We start from the raw sequence: 16,433 nt of genomic DNA on the forward strand, positions 1-16,433 counted from the left end.
ATAGGAATGTTTTTTACTTCTTTCAGCCTTAATCACCTATTTGCACTTTTCCTCTCAACTTTCAACCCTCGCTTACACTCTTTCACCAAAATTGCCATTTTTAAAGATTAAAGCTCGGCTTTGGATTCTCTAACTATTAAAGGTAATATTTTTCAACTTTAAGTTTTCAAATCTTTGATTCCTAGCACTAGTTTTGGCTTTTTTAATAGATTTTGTGTTCTCTTGATAGGTTAGAAATTTCTAGAAGTTTTACTCTCTTTTGGCTCACTAAGGTAAGGAACTAACAAGGATTTAAATGCTTATTTTATTAACTAGTTGAAAAAATATTGAATTTAAGCTAGAAAGTTAGATAAAAATGAACTCGACTAGTTTTGAATTACAGTATGATGATTACTACGTGTTTTATAGCTTAAATAATGATTATGATATTGTTGAATGCTTTAGGTGCTATCAAAACTCCAAGGAATTCACTAGAGTGAAGTCTTGCTTGTTTATAGAGGTCGAGTATTTAAAGGTGAGCAGATAATACACCTTTTCATGTATTTTCCTATGTAAAGTCGAGCATGATTAATTGAAGTGTTTGTCTTACGTGATTCAAATACTATTTCAATAACAATTATTCAAATGTTTACATCTAAATGTTTTTCAAGAAAGTTTACGAATCTACTACGTATGTAAATATTCTCCTATGTATTACTTTTCAACAAGAAAGGACAAGTCCTTTCAACGTTTTCCTTCAAATTGGGTTCAAGATAACATAATTAATATGAATTGCATGTATGATAGATGAATTCTTAGTTGGATGTAGATATTCTCAGCCATGAGCCTATTAAATGATTATGTGATATGTACTTAAGCATGTAATGCATGTTATTTGAGATTAGTATGTGACGTAGTTCCACATACCCTATGAGATAAGCATGAGTATAAAGTATGAGCCTTAGCAAAGTATGATTTATGCAATAATGATGATACAAAATATAGAAATGTTATACCTTATATAATATAAAGAGAGCCATGATGTGGGGCAGATACCACACATAGAGTAAATTCAAGATAGGGGGATCATACCCTATCCATTATAAATTGGGGCGGACTACCACTCCTAATATGAGTGAAGCAAAATGCCACTCAATAGGCACATAGTAATCCAAGATTGAGGTATCATACCTTATCCGCTTTGAGTTGGGACAGACTACCTCTCATAGATATCTAAATGTTAGTTAATTCTTAGAAAGAGTATAACGATTAGACTTGAGGAAGATTATATACAAGTTATAGATGAGAAAGTGGTATGCAATAGTTGAGAAATTGATGGAATATAGCTCAATCCAAGTGAATCTTAGGCTACAATATTGTTTTTAAGTATAGAAGGAATATTAGAGTTAGAAAGTGCAGAAAATTTTTCAGAAATATGAGTTTTATGAGTGAAGTATTGATAGAAGATAGAATGCCTCAAGAAGCATTTTGTGTAGAAAGTATCAGTACTTTCAAGGAAAGTATTGATACATAGAGTCTAGAGAGCATTCTAAAGTAAAAACATCAATACATCACAAGGAAGTATTGATGCCTTAGTTACAGAATAATGTTTTCAGTCCCTTTTTCACATGGTTTTCAAATGTTTTCAACTCTGATTTCATCCTAAATGTTATGCAACTTTAGCTTCAATTAAAACTTCATGAAATGGCTTGAATAACATTGTTTACTAGAATTTGAAGGAAACAAATGAGATTTATGAATGGCATTATTATGCAAATTATGATTTATGCAAAAGCTCTACCCTTAAGCTTGTCCTTTTTTCGAATTCACTTACGGAGTATTTGTGACTCACACATCAGTTGCCTATGTTTTTGTAGATAAGAGATTAGCTTGCTATCTTTATCACGGAGACGAGCTCCTGTTCTTCTTTGCAGGTGTACTAGCAACCCCCTCAAATCTAAAGAGTCAAGTATTGTTCTGCTGACGAGTCAATCTTTATTTTATTATTATATGTTGTTGGATATTTCCTTTATGAGTATGTAACCGAGAGAGGCTACCGCAACTTGTTTCTAAGGATCCATGACTGACACTGGGTCCTACGTGGGTATGGCCCACTAAGCCTTAGTAAGCCTTTCAATCATCATATTAAGCTAGACATCCATATAAACCATTCATATAATCATTCATAATAATTAAACCCATGCATACACAGGCATCATCATATAGTTATGGAACTTCTCAACATACAATGTGTACATGCTTTCATTCATTATCAACATTCATATAACATATATTTCATATCAGCATTTGAATGCACTCCTTGGTGCTCACATGGCATTTACGCTATCGTCTATCGCATTTGTATAAATCCAGACATGTATAATGTCATTCAATGGCTTCATAGTCAAAACATAGTCAAGTATTTATAAACAAGAAATTAAAGAATGACTCGTTAACAGAACATGACTCGACCCTCTAAGTTGCAAGTGGCTGTTAGAACAGTTAGCAAAAAAGAACGGATCATGTCTTCGTGACATTGGTTGCTATATAACTACTCATTGAGCTATAAAAAGAAAATGGGAAACCAATATGTGAGTTACAAAGACTCTACGAGTGAATACGGGAAGGGACAAGCCATAGGGGAAGAGTTTTTACAATAATCTGTGCTTTGAAAAAACAACCTGAGTTTCATAAACATCATCATAGTTCCTTTTAAATACTCAATAATATCATCTCAAATCATTTCCTATAAATGTAATTAAAATCCATGTTATATAAATGATTGATAAAATAAATTATAGCTCTATATACAAAACATTTGCAAAAAGAAAACAAGAGATTTCATATCATGGGTACCGACACCTTCACCTTGGGTAATGGTACCATTCTTGCATACAGCCCGAATGGTGCGTCTTATCCAACACATTAAGATCTAAAAGTACCACTCTAGCCTTCATTTTCACTTGTTCTCTAAAATCCATTCAACACACGAACACGTAATTTAAGCATTCAATCCCATCAACATTTCGCACAAGTGCAGCATCATCAAACTCATTTGCATATATCACGACATTAAATTCTTTACATAACAAAGAAATAATTCATATAATTAGTTAAAATTCGAAGATTGGTACATTTGCCCTAACTGAAGGCTATATGGGTGTGTGGTATCTTGCCCCCACATCTTGATATACAAGTTCACATAAAATTCATACTTTTTATAACAAAATATCCATCCATATTATTTTAAAATAAAGTCAACTTGTCACGACCTGGAACTCCCCTCGAGCCCGTGACAACTATCGTGATGTCCCGATCGACACTCATTACCTGAAATGTCAATCGGAACCCCGCAAGGCTTTAATATCAGCTTCTCATTTTCGCTGTGAGTAACCGTTGCCAAATATCACATTCTAAAAGATTTTAAACTATTTCCAACTTAAAACAATAAAAAAAATAATTTTTCGTCTCACAATGGTATTTTGGTTATTTTTCTTGAAAATTTCGATACTAGCTAATAATGTAGTATATAAGTGCAAAACACATATTTCAAAATCAAAAATTAATTTAGATGTCTAAAACATTCATTTAAAGTGAAATTATGACTGTTAGAATAAAATAAAAATATTAAACAAAATATTCTATTTTCTTATAAAATAATATTTTTAAAACACTGCGTAAATAATTTTTTTATAGCGTAAAAGCAAAATAAATTCCTACATACAGTAGTACAGATAACTAGAATATGCAATTTAATTTACAGTGACATGTAGACCCCCAAATGACAAAAATGAATGAAGGCTGCAAACCTACAGTTTTTGAGGAAGTAAAGCCAATTGTAGCCTTCGACGATTTCAGCTATCTACAACCTATACTGAGCTTGAAATGGGTGAAAATGAGGGTGGTGAGATTATAAAATCTCAGTGAGTAAACAAATACCATCTAAAATATCTAAAACTGAGTAAATAGAGACAGATAAAATAGTTTAACATACTGTAATTCATCACCTTTCAACTCATTTCAACAAAATAAAATCAATTCATATAAATCGAGTAATCAACATGGCTTATGAATATCTTAAAACTTTGGCTCGTGCCAAAATCATTCTCATACCCAGTTATCAGGGATACCTTGATCGAGGGCTATCCCAACCGAGTCTGCCAAGTTTCTTAAAAAGTTATGTACGGATAAATCATGTTTTTATTTTGAAAACATAGTTGTTCCTTGGCGTTGGCTGAGTTCACCCTCACGTGGTGGTTTGGCGTGAAGTGAACTCTAAAAGTTATACCTCGGAAGTTACCCTACTCACCTCTCCAATCGAGATAAAATATAACGGGATTTCGTGCCCCTCTAATAGGCTAGTCCACAGAAAACCCGCCTACTGCAGCAAGCTAAACCCACTATACAATAAAATTTGTAATAGCATGACATGGCAATTATTTTATTTTATTTTACGGCCTTTTAAGGCAAATCAACAATTTATACATTTCCAACACATTTATCAAATCAACCATTCATGCCAATATTGCCATAAGCCAATCAATTAGAATCATGAATTTACAACACACAAAAATAGTCTCCAATTACTCTATTTTCAAACCATCATTTAATTTTTAAATAATTTTATGAAATCATTTCATTAAATCACTTTTTGTTTATAAAATTGAAAAATTAATTATTTAATTCATTTTCCATAAAATTCACAAAATCGAATAAAACATACTTTAGATAATTAAGATGATGATAAAGTTACTCACAATGTCTAGAGTGTAGATTTTCGAAGTACTCTAACTACTGGTCCTCAGATGCAATTTTCTTGCCTTTATCGGAGGACTCACCACCTTGACATAGTCGAAATCGAGAAACTTACTACATTGGTACTAAATCGAAATTAAACTAATTTAGACTACTAATGCATGATATGGAATGCAAAATGCACAGGTAACCATCTAAACTCAGTATTGGCCTAATTCGTCTTATCACCAGATTAAATGGCCAACGCGTACATTTTAGCTCCAAATTGCTCCATTTCTTTTCCAATACCTTAATTCACCAAACACAAATCAAATAACCTAAAATTTGGCAAAACCATATTCACTTTTCTTTTTAAAATTTTCGATCAATAATGGTGCATTAACACCGTGATTTTTCCTACTACTTTTCCACACCATAATTCATCATTTTCTAACCAATTCTCTTAAAATAAAATATCAAATTCATCCTCACTCAATACAAGGTAGGTTCGGCCATTGATGGGTGATGGGGAAAATAAATTCTTTTCTTGTTGTTTTACTTCTAGACATGGTAAACTAACTAAAAACACTAACATAACTTGAAATCAAATCCATCCAACATCATTCTCTCTCCATACCCATTCTGCTAGCCATGAATTCACCATAAAAACATGTAATTTAACCATGAAAAATAAGGAGAAATGCTTAAGGAAAATAGATTTCAAGTTTAAATTGAGAAATCCTACCTTTTTCACTTGTTTTCCTTGATTTTCCACACTTTTTCTCTTGAAATTCTCCACCTAGGGTTTGTTCTTTTTTTGTTTCGCTCTTTTCCTTACGTGGCCGAATATTTGGAGAGAAGTGAGAGGTTTATAGGCTGATTTTTAAATGAAATAATAAAATATTCTAAGCTTGACAAGTTTCATTTTATTATTGGTCCATTTTTAAAACTTTAAAAAGTTAAACCTTTTATCTCCATCACATATATTTTTTCACTTATCCATAACATTAAAAGTCAATGGATGACTTCAATGAGCATGACAAGTGTTGGGTGTGTAAAATTACCATTTTGCCCTTGAGGTGGCAAAATGACTATTTTGCCCCTATCCTAAAAAAAACACCGAAATTAAAATTCTTCACTTCTCAAACTCAAATTATAGTCCAATAAATCAAATGTGATCAAAATTTTTCAAAAAAATTTCCATTTTGTCACCGAGTGGCAAAATTACCATTGAACCCCTAGATAGTGAAATTTTTGATTTAGCTCCAAATTGATCCTCGAACTCCAAATCACCATTTTAAATCATTCCTAGTTTGCAAAATTTTCAATTTCACCCTAAAATCTTTATTTGATCTAGTTCAAGGCTTAAATCAACTTTATTGTACCTCTAGGTACAATACCTACTTTTGTAAATTTTTCGGCACTCTCTTAGCATGCAAACATGCTATCCATCACATGTATGTCATGACAAGTATTTTATAAGGTCAGGCTTTACACAACTACATTATGTTGCGACATATCATACATCTTATGGATGTAATGGTGGGCATTTATACATCCACACATACATCCTTAAGTGGTGGAGACTTATTCATCCACTCACTCATCTTCTAAATGTGGACATTCTATCATTCACTTTCACCCTTTCATAAAGGTGGCTTTATTCATTCACACTAGCACATATGCCCCGATGGGCTTTCTAATATTTCACAATCAATTCATCATGAGTAGGTGTCTATTTGTCCACTAAGGCATTTATCTAGTCGTGCACCAAATATGCCTCATATATCAATTCTAGGAGATTTTGATTGAAAACATTTGAAAGTGTTTGTTTCCCCTTGTTGAACACTAATATGTAGTAGAGATATTTACTTACATAATAGGCTTGAAACTTCATTGAAAACATTTATACTCAATCATTTAGATTTATCGATATTAATATGGCATTCAAATCATGCAAGGAAACCAAGTTGATAAATCGTGCTTAGCTTTACCGTATACAAATACTTTAAAGAAGTGTATCCACTCACCTTGACAAAAAACGTGTTTCTAAGCTCGCTTCATCAAATTTTGCTCATTCTACAATACTTGAGCTCAACAAATCCTAACATGATAAATTCTAGCATAAGTTTCCAAATTTTCTAACAAACTCATCTATTCGAAACTAGTCAAGTAAACCCATTTCTTTAATATAATCCAATAAGCTATAAAACTCTAAACCCAAATCATTTATTGTGTAAACTTGAACATTCTTACCTCGAACACTTCTTTGAAAAGCAAAACTGCCAAAAATACTCAGCTTAAATGAGGCTTATAAGCTATAATTTGTAGAAAATGCAAGTAAGTTGTATCCATGGGTTTTAAACTCGAAAAAGGATAAATCTTACCTTAAAATCGATTTGGAAGGCCTAATCCTTGTTAGATATGAATATGGTGGTTGTAATAGGGTTTGAGGAGTGAAAGAGAGTGTTTGGAGGCTAAGAGAAGTAATAAATGAGAAAAGAGTCTTGAGCTAGGGCTTTTTATTTTCTAGTGTTGAAGCCTAAGGATTGACTTTTTAAAGCCTAAGGTTGATCCCTAAGTTTATTTTTTTTCTTCCTAGAACTGTAGGGATTGACCTTTCATCTTCAAAGGTTGATCTTTTTTGGATCTAGTAGCTACTTTTATATTTTGTCTTGTGGGGATTGACATTTTAGCTCTTAAAGGTAGATCGTTTTAGTTCCAAAAGCTTTCCTAAGTGTTTTGTTTGGTGGGAATTGGCCTTTCCTCCATCAATGGTCGATTCTTAACATTTCCACTAGTCAATTTGAGCTAAATTACTTCTAGGGATCGACTCTTCTCCTATGAGGATTGACCTTTCGTGCCTTAACATGCAAAAATCCATTCTTTTGGTTTCTTTTCTTTTCTATTCTTTCAACCACCAATCATACACAAATACAACACCATAAAATGAAGAGATTATAATCAAATGATTAGCAAAATACATCCAATAATCAAAATCAAAATATAGTTCATAGATTTTCAGAATTTACCATGTTTCACTAAATGAAAAATCATGGTTTCACAAAGGTACTATGAACTACATGTTTTAAATGCTTTGGAAGTTGAATGTTTATGTTGGCTTGAGAGCCTTGTTTTGCACCTAGGGTGCCTATGCATATATGATGAGATTTCATGAGATATGTGTAGAAAGAGAAAAATTGCTATCTAATTACAAGATGCCACATATCTGAATTTAGTAAATTGAAGAAAATTTTCAAAGACGAATCATGTACCACCATGTGAACTTGAAAAGATTCGAGTTTGATAAATTAAAGAAGGAAGTTATGAAGAACCAAAACCTCTCTAAAGTTTATCAAATCTAAGAAGGAAGATCTAAAGAATTGAAGCCTTCCTAGAGTTCTAACCTAGAAGTCCAAACTAAGTCTGAAGAAAGCCACCATTAGGCTTTAAATAATCTTTGAAGTTCAAGACCAAGTAGCAAGACCCTTGAAGCAAAGTACGAAGTTTAAGGCCAAGTTGACAAGACCCTTGAAGTAAAGTGCCCAAATCATTCGTTCAAGAGCAAGTCATCAAGACCCTTGAAGCAAAGTCTCCAAATCAATTGTTCAAGATCAAGTTATAAGACCCTTAAAATGAAGTTCAAGATCAAGTCACAAGACCCTTAATTTTTTCAAGATCAAGTAGTCAAAACTTTCGAAGTGAAGTCTCAAAATTGTTCGTTTAAGATAGTTATAAGACCATTGACTCAAAATCTCCAAATTGTTCATTGAAGAACAAGTCGTGAAGACCCTTGAAACGAAGTCTACAAATCATTCATTCAAGATTAAGTCGTCAAAGCCCTTGAAATGAAGTATCCAAATTCAAGTCATTAAGATCCTTGAAGCAAAGTGCTCAAGTTGTTCTTTCAAGATCAATTCTCAAGACCCTTAAAGCGAGGTATCTGAATCATTCGTTCAAGATTAGGTCATCAAAACCCTTGAAGTGAAGGCTCCAAGAGTTTGTCCAAGATCAAGTAAAAAAACCCTTGAAGCGAAATATCTAAAAAGTTTGCTCAAGATTAAGTCACAAAACCCTTGAGGTGAATATTGAAGAAATTAATTAGATGACATTCTTTATTGTAAAAGAATACCATATATTGTGAACTAAGGTCTAATAAATAAAGTTGCAATTTGTCTCCACATTTTGATGTGATTCTTGGGATGGATTGGTTGTCTTCCAACTATGTGAATATGGATTGCCACCATAAAAGGGTGAGGTTTAACTACTCAAGAGAGCCATTCTTTTATATTCAAAAGGATCATAGCATAGCCTCGAGTTGTCAGGACCCGGTACTCGCTTCAAGCCCGTGACAACCGCCGTGATATCCCGATAGACATTCATTACCAAGAATGCCAACCGTAACCTCACAAGGCTTTAATATCAGTTTTCTCACCTCCTTTGTGAGCAATAGTTGCTAATATCATATTTTAAAAGATTATAAGCTATTTCCAAATCAAAACAATAAAAAAATAATTTTCGTCTCTCGGGGGTATTTTGGTTATTTTTTCATGAAAATTTTGAAACCAGCTAATTATGTAGTATGCGAGTGCAAAACACGTATTTCATAATCAAAAATAAGTTTAGATGTCTAAAACATTCATTTAAAGTGAAATTATGACTATTTGAATATAATAAAAATATTTAAAAAAATATTTCATTTTCTTATAAAATAATTTTTATAGAGTTATCTGTAAGAAATTTTTGTAGCGTAAAAGCGAAATAAATTCATACATACTGTAATACAGATAGTCAAGGAATGTAATTTAATTTACAATGACACGTGGGCCCCCAAATGACAAAAGTGAACGAAGGCTGTGAACCTACGATTTTTGAGGAAGTAAAGCCAACTGTATCCTTCGATGATATCAGCTATCTACAAACTATCTTGAGCCTGAATGGATGGAAAGGAGGGTGATGAGATTATATAATCCCAGTGAGTAAACAAATATCATCTAAAATATGTAAAGCCGAGTAAATGGAGACGATTAAAATAGATCATCATAAAATGGTTCAGAACATCAAAACACATTTCAAATCATGTAAGCCAGTTACATTTCATCCAAAACATAAAATGAGGCTTATGAATCTCTTAAAAACTTGGCTCGTGCCAAAACTCATTCTCTAAGATACCTTGGCCGAGGCATCTAACTGAGTCCGCCAAGGTTGTTAAAAAGTCATATACTCACAAAACACATTTTTGCATTTAAAAGCACAATCGTTCCTTGGCGTTGGTTGAATTCACTCTCACGTGGTGGTTTGGCATGAAGTAAACGCTAAACTTTACCCCAGGAGATACCCTACGCGCCTCTCCGACCGAGGTAAGAATATAACTGAATTTCGTGCCCCTCTAATGGACTGGTCCACAGAACCCGCCACTACAGTGACCAATCTATAACCCACCAATTCAATAAAAATTCAACAGCATGACATGGTAATTTTATCATTATCCAGCCTATCAAGGCAAACAACAGTTTATACACTTTCAAATACCCATCCAGCCATTCATGCCCACATTATCATAAGTCATTTAATTCAAAACATAATTTACAATACAGCAAGTAGTCTCTAATTACTCCATTTTCAAGTCATCATTAAATTTCAAAACAATTTATAAAATCATTTCATTTAAACACATTTTCCATAAAATTACAAAATCAGATAAAAACATACTTTAGATAATTAAGACGATAATAAGGTTACTCACAATATCGGGAGTTGAAGTACTCCTAGTCTCGGTCTTCGGGTACAACTTCTTTGCCCTTACCGGATGATTCACCACCTAGACATAATGCATAATCAAGCAATTTACCACATTGGTGCTAAATCGTTATAAAACTAATCTAGGCTCTATATGAATGCATGAAATGGAATGCAAATTGTTCGGATCATCGTCTAAACACGGTGTTCTACATAAATTCAATTGTGTACCTAAATAAAACGGTATTGGCCTAATTTGATCTATCACCCGATTAATTAGCCAATATGTCCAATTTAACTCCAAATAACTACATTTCTCTCCCAATACTCCAAATCATCAAACTAAAGTCAAGTAACATAAAATTTAGCAAGATCATCTTCACATTTCTTCTTGGGAATTTTAGCCATGGTGGGTGGATGAACACTATGGTTTTTCCCACTTGATTTTTACACCATAAATCATTAATTCCTAACCAAATCACTTGAAATAAAATCAAGTCCACCATCAACACACCATAGGGAAGATTCGGCCAATGGAGGGTGATGGAAGAAAATGAATTTTTCTTGTTTGCTTTTCATGCTACACATCACTAACTAACTAAAAACACTAGAATATATTGAAATCTAACCAAATCCAAGTTCAAAACTCCTCCCCCCATGTCCGACCAACAAAGGTATCCTCATGCAAACTTGATTCTCAACCATGGAAAATGAAAAAGGATGCATAGGAAAGGTAGATCACAAGCAAGAATTAAAAAATCTTACCTTTTGTCACTTGATTCTTTGAAATTTTGTGAATTTCTCTTGAATTTCTTAACTAGGTTTTTGTTTTTCTTCTTTTCTTCCCTTTTCTTTGTCACGACCCAGAACTCCCATCGGGCCCGTGACAACCGTCGCAATGTCTCGATAGGCACTCATTACCCCGAATGCCGATCGGAACCCCGCAAGGCTTAGCATCAGCTTCCGCATCTCCTCGGTGAGTGACAGTTATTAAATCTTACATTTCAAGAAATCATAAGTCGTTTCCAAATCAAAATAATAAAATATTATTTTTTGGCTCACAGGGGCATTTTCGTCATTTTTCTTCGATAATATCGAAACTCGCCAAAAACATGGTGTAAAAGCTAAATATGTTCATACATATTTTAAATCAGATAACGAAAATATAAAATTACTTTTACAATGACATGTGAGCCCCCAACTAACCAATAAGATTCGAGTGTGTGAACCTATAATTTTGTCAATGCAAGGCTAACTGAAGTCCTTGATGCAATCGGCTATCTACCGGCTATCCCGAACCTGAAATGTGGGGAATTAAGGGTGGTGAGATTATAAAATCCCAGTGAGTAAACAGACACCATCTAAACTATCTAAAAGCGAGTAAATGGAGACAATTAAAAAATAATTAACTTCAGCAAATTTTTCACATCACGAATATTCATTTCAACCAAATAATCAATATGGCTCGTGAATTACTCAAAACTTGGCTCATGCCAAATCCTGTACTCGGTGACACTTGGACCAAGGGTATCCAACCGAGCCCGCCAAGGCTGTTAAAAATTCATATTTCGCATAAATCATATTTTTATTTTGAAACATAGCCGTTCCTTGGCGTTGGCTGAGTCTCACTCTCACGTGGTGGTCCACGTGAAGTGCACTCAAAAAGCCCACCTCAGGAGATACCCTACGCTCCTCTACGACCGAGGTGAGAATATAAAGGAGTTTATCGTGCCCCTCTAATAGGCTAGCCCACGGAACCCCCCACTACTGCAGTAGCTAATCTTTTATCTACCACCTGATTTATAAAATCTTTTTCTGATGACATGGCAATTTATCGCAACCTAGCCTCTCAAGGCTAAATACACAGTACAAATAATTCTAACACCAAAATCAGTTTAGCCATTCATGCTCATTTATTATCATAAGCCATTCAATTTAAAACCATAAATTTACAATACAAACAGGCAGTCTCCAATTACTCTATTTTCAAAATCAGTATTCGATTTTTCAAAAAATTTATAAAATCATTTTATAAAATCATAATTTCTCTTAAAACATAGCAATTTACCATTTAAACCCATTTTCTATAAAATCACACAATTGTATAAAACTGCTCTAGATAATTAAGACGATAATAAGTTTACTCACAGTTTCTAAAAATCAAATTCGGGTACTCCAACTATTACTCCTCGGGTGCGATTTCTTTGCCTTGCTAGAGGATTCGCCACCTTGACAAATTGTACAATTAAGAGGTTTACTACTTTGGTACTAAACCAAAATAAACTAATTTATACTACTAATGCATGATATGAAGTGCAAAATATCTAAATTTTGCCTAAACGAGATGTTAGCCTATTTTGGTCTTGTACTCGATAAATCGATATACGTGTCCGTTTAAACTCCAAATTAATTTTTTTCAATTTCTATACCTCAATTGCACCCAAATTGACTTAATGTTCCTCAGTGTGGTGCAAATTATCGGTCTCGGTAGCAAATTACGAAAATACCCCTAGTGGGTAAAAATTCGTATTTTTACTCCGAAAATTCCCATTATTTTTCTAGGCTCATAATTCATCATTATTCATCATAATTCTTCAAATAAACATCAAGATCAGCAGCCAATATTCCCCTAGAAAATTCAGCATAATGGGTTTCAATGGGAGAAAATTATTTATCTAGCTTATTTTTGTTATTTTTCAATATAATCTAACTAAAATCACTTAATTCAATTAAAATCAACCAAAAATCAAGTTCAAAACTCATCCATGGAGGTTTGGCCAGCATGGGTGTCCATACCCACTTTCTAATTTTGCATGGAAATGAGAAAAAAATGCATGGGTAGCGAAAATCACAAGGAAAATCAATGAAATTTACCTTTTTAATGCTTGATTTCTTGATTTTTCTTGATTTTCCCCAAATTTTTTCAGCTAGGGTTCTTATTTTTTTTCCCCCTTTTTCTCTCCTGGTTTGGACAGCTGAAGAAGATGAGAATTCTGGAATTTTGACATTTTTAAAGGCTAAAATAATATAATATTATTTTATTCATTTTTTTTGTTTTATTAATTCCTTAAATTCTAGCCATCCATTTATTTCCAAATGTTCACCATACACTTGTCCCACATATCCATAGCTTAGATAAAATTCTCAAACTTATCCAAAGTCTTGGTGGAGTAATTTTTGAAATTTACACTTTTACCCCAGTAAAAGTCAAAAATTACATTTTTGTCCCAAAAACTGAAAAATTGCCATAGACATATTTTTCATCCCTTATACTCATACCATTCTCCAATTTGTCAAATTCGATCTAAATTCTCTCAAAATCTCAAATTTTGTCCGTGGATGGAAAAATTACGATTTTGCCCCTACACTCCAGAAATCACCGAAATTAAATTTTTTCACTGCCAAACCCTCAAATTATACTCCAATACTCAAATCATACTCCAATAAGTTAAATGGGGCCAAAAAAATCTTTTCCCAAAATTTTCATTTTATCCGTAAATGACAAATGACCATTTTACCCTTGGATAGTGAAAATTTTGGTTTAACTCCAAATTGATCCTCGAACTCCGAATTACCATTTTGAATCATCCCTGAACTGTGAAACTCTTAATTTCACCTCAAAATTTTTATTTGAACTAGTTCGAGGCTTAATCGACTTAATGGTACCATTATGGGCAATATCGTCTTTTAACGATTCCTCGAACTTCCTAAACATGCAAACATTCTATTGAGCATGTAAATGATGTCGTAATTATTTTATAGAACAGGGTTTGACATTCTTCCTTTGGCCGATCAAGAGAAATGAGTTGGGAGGGTTTATGTGCTGGTTTTTAATGTAAATTATAAACAAATATAAGCTTGTCACTTGTCACCATACCATTGGTCCATATTTTACACTTAACAATTAAGCTTTCTTTCTCCACCACATAAAATATTTCAATTATTCACCATATAAAATGTTAAGGGATGAAATCTATGAGTATGACAAGTGTTGGGTGGTGTAAAATTACAATTTTGCCCTTGGGTGGTAAAATGACCATTTTACCCTTAGGTCATGAAAATTCCATTTTGACTCCAAATCAATTCTCGAACTCCGAATCACCATATTAAATCATTTTGAGAATTTAAAATTCTAAATAAGTGTAGAAAAATTATGATCCAACTCCTTTTCATTGCAAAACTTTTCAAACTCATCATTTTCAAATTCTCTTCCATGATCACTCCTTATGCTAACTATAGCTAGTCCTTTTTCATTTTCTACTTTCTTACAATGACTTAAGAATACTTGTAGAACATCATTCTTATGAGCAAGAAAATACACCCAAGTATATCTAGAATAGTCATCAACTATTACAAAGCCATAAGATTTTCTTTCTAAGCTAGTTGTGCTTATTGGATCAAATAGATCAATGTGTAACAATTCAAGAGGTCTAGATGTTGACACTATCTTCTTAGTCTTAAAGGATGTTCTAACTTGTTTTCCTAGTTGGCAAGCATTACATATCCTATCATTTTCAAATTTTAAATCCTGTAGCCCAACCATTAGATTCTTTCTAATCAATTTTGACATAGTATGCAAACTTACATGTCTTAATCTTCTATGCCATAACCAGCTATCATTTTCAACATTTGTAACAAGACATACTTCACTATTTACTTCAAGATCTACAAGAAAAATCACATACATATTCTTCAATCTTTTTCCTATAAATGAGATTTTATTTATACTCACATCTATCACTTCACACTTAGTTGAATCAAAACATACTTTAAATCCTTTATCACATAATTGACTAATACTTAGTAAATTATGGTTTAAGCCTTTAACCAATAACACATGACTGATTTGAGTTTGGAAATTCTTACCAACCGTACCTATACAATGGATTCTACCTTTTGAATCATCTCCAAAGGATACAGTTCCTCCCTTTCTCTTATCCAGTTGAGCAAATAGCATTTCATGTCTTGTCATGTGCCATGAACAGCCACTATCCAAGTACCAAGGCTATTTCTTCTTGAGTTGAGCTCTTAAACATGTCTCCTTTAAGTCCAACTCAACCTACAAAACAGAATTTCAGTTTTTCTTTATAGGTACCCATACTTTGATGGGTCCTTGAGTGTTAGTCACAACAAAGGATCCCTTAGGAACCCAGATTTTCTAAACTTTCTACACTATTCTTTTCTTAAAACACTCATATGATAAATGACCATGTTTACCACAATTATAACATCTAGGTAATGCTTTAGCTGAATTTTTATTGTGGTATACATCTCTTTTTGAAGATTCATTTTTCAAACATTTAAGAGTTGTGTTTCATCAAGAATTATTTGTAAAGCTTCAAACTTGTTTTCCAACTCTTGTTTCAAAACCTCAAAGTCTATTTTTGAGTGTTCTAACTCAACTTGCAAAATATTTCTTTGCTCAAAAACAGAAGTAAATTCTTGTTTCATTTGTTCCAAATCATTTTAAGTAATGCAGCCTTTTTCTTTAATGATTTGTGTTTTGAAAAAAGTTTTTCAAATTCATCATAAAGGCACTCATACTCATCTTGTAAATCATCATAAGATTTAATGCAGGGGGATGAGGATACCTTTGTTTCATCCTCTTGTGCCATTAAACAGTTGTTTGCTCTTTCCTCAGATTTTTCGTCATCAGTTTCAGAGCTTGATGTGTCATTGTTCGACCATGCAGCTGCCACCATTGCTTTCTTGGATTTCTTATTTTTCTTGGGAGTTTCATCTTTCAACAATGGACACTCAAACTTGAAGTGACCAGGTTTCTTGCACTTGTAGCAGATGAGTTCCTCCTTTTTGTTGGAGTCAATTTTGTTTTTGTTTTTCCACGAGGCACCTTGGTCTTTCTTGAAACCTTTTCTAGCTAGCCTTTGATTTTTTCTGCTCATTAGCTTTCTGAATTTTCTTGCAACCAAAGCTAATTCTTCATCATCATCGTAGGAAAGCTCTTCCAGCTCTTTTTCAAG

This window comes from Theobroma cacao, chromosome 1 (assembly GCF_053813885.1).
Source record: "Theobroma cacao isolate CCN51 chromosome 1, ASM5381388v1, whole genome shotgun sequence".
NCBI classification, from domain to species: domain Eukaryota; kingdom Viridiplantae; phylum Streptophyta; class Magnoliopsida; order Malvales; family Malvaceae; genus Theobroma; species Theobroma cacao.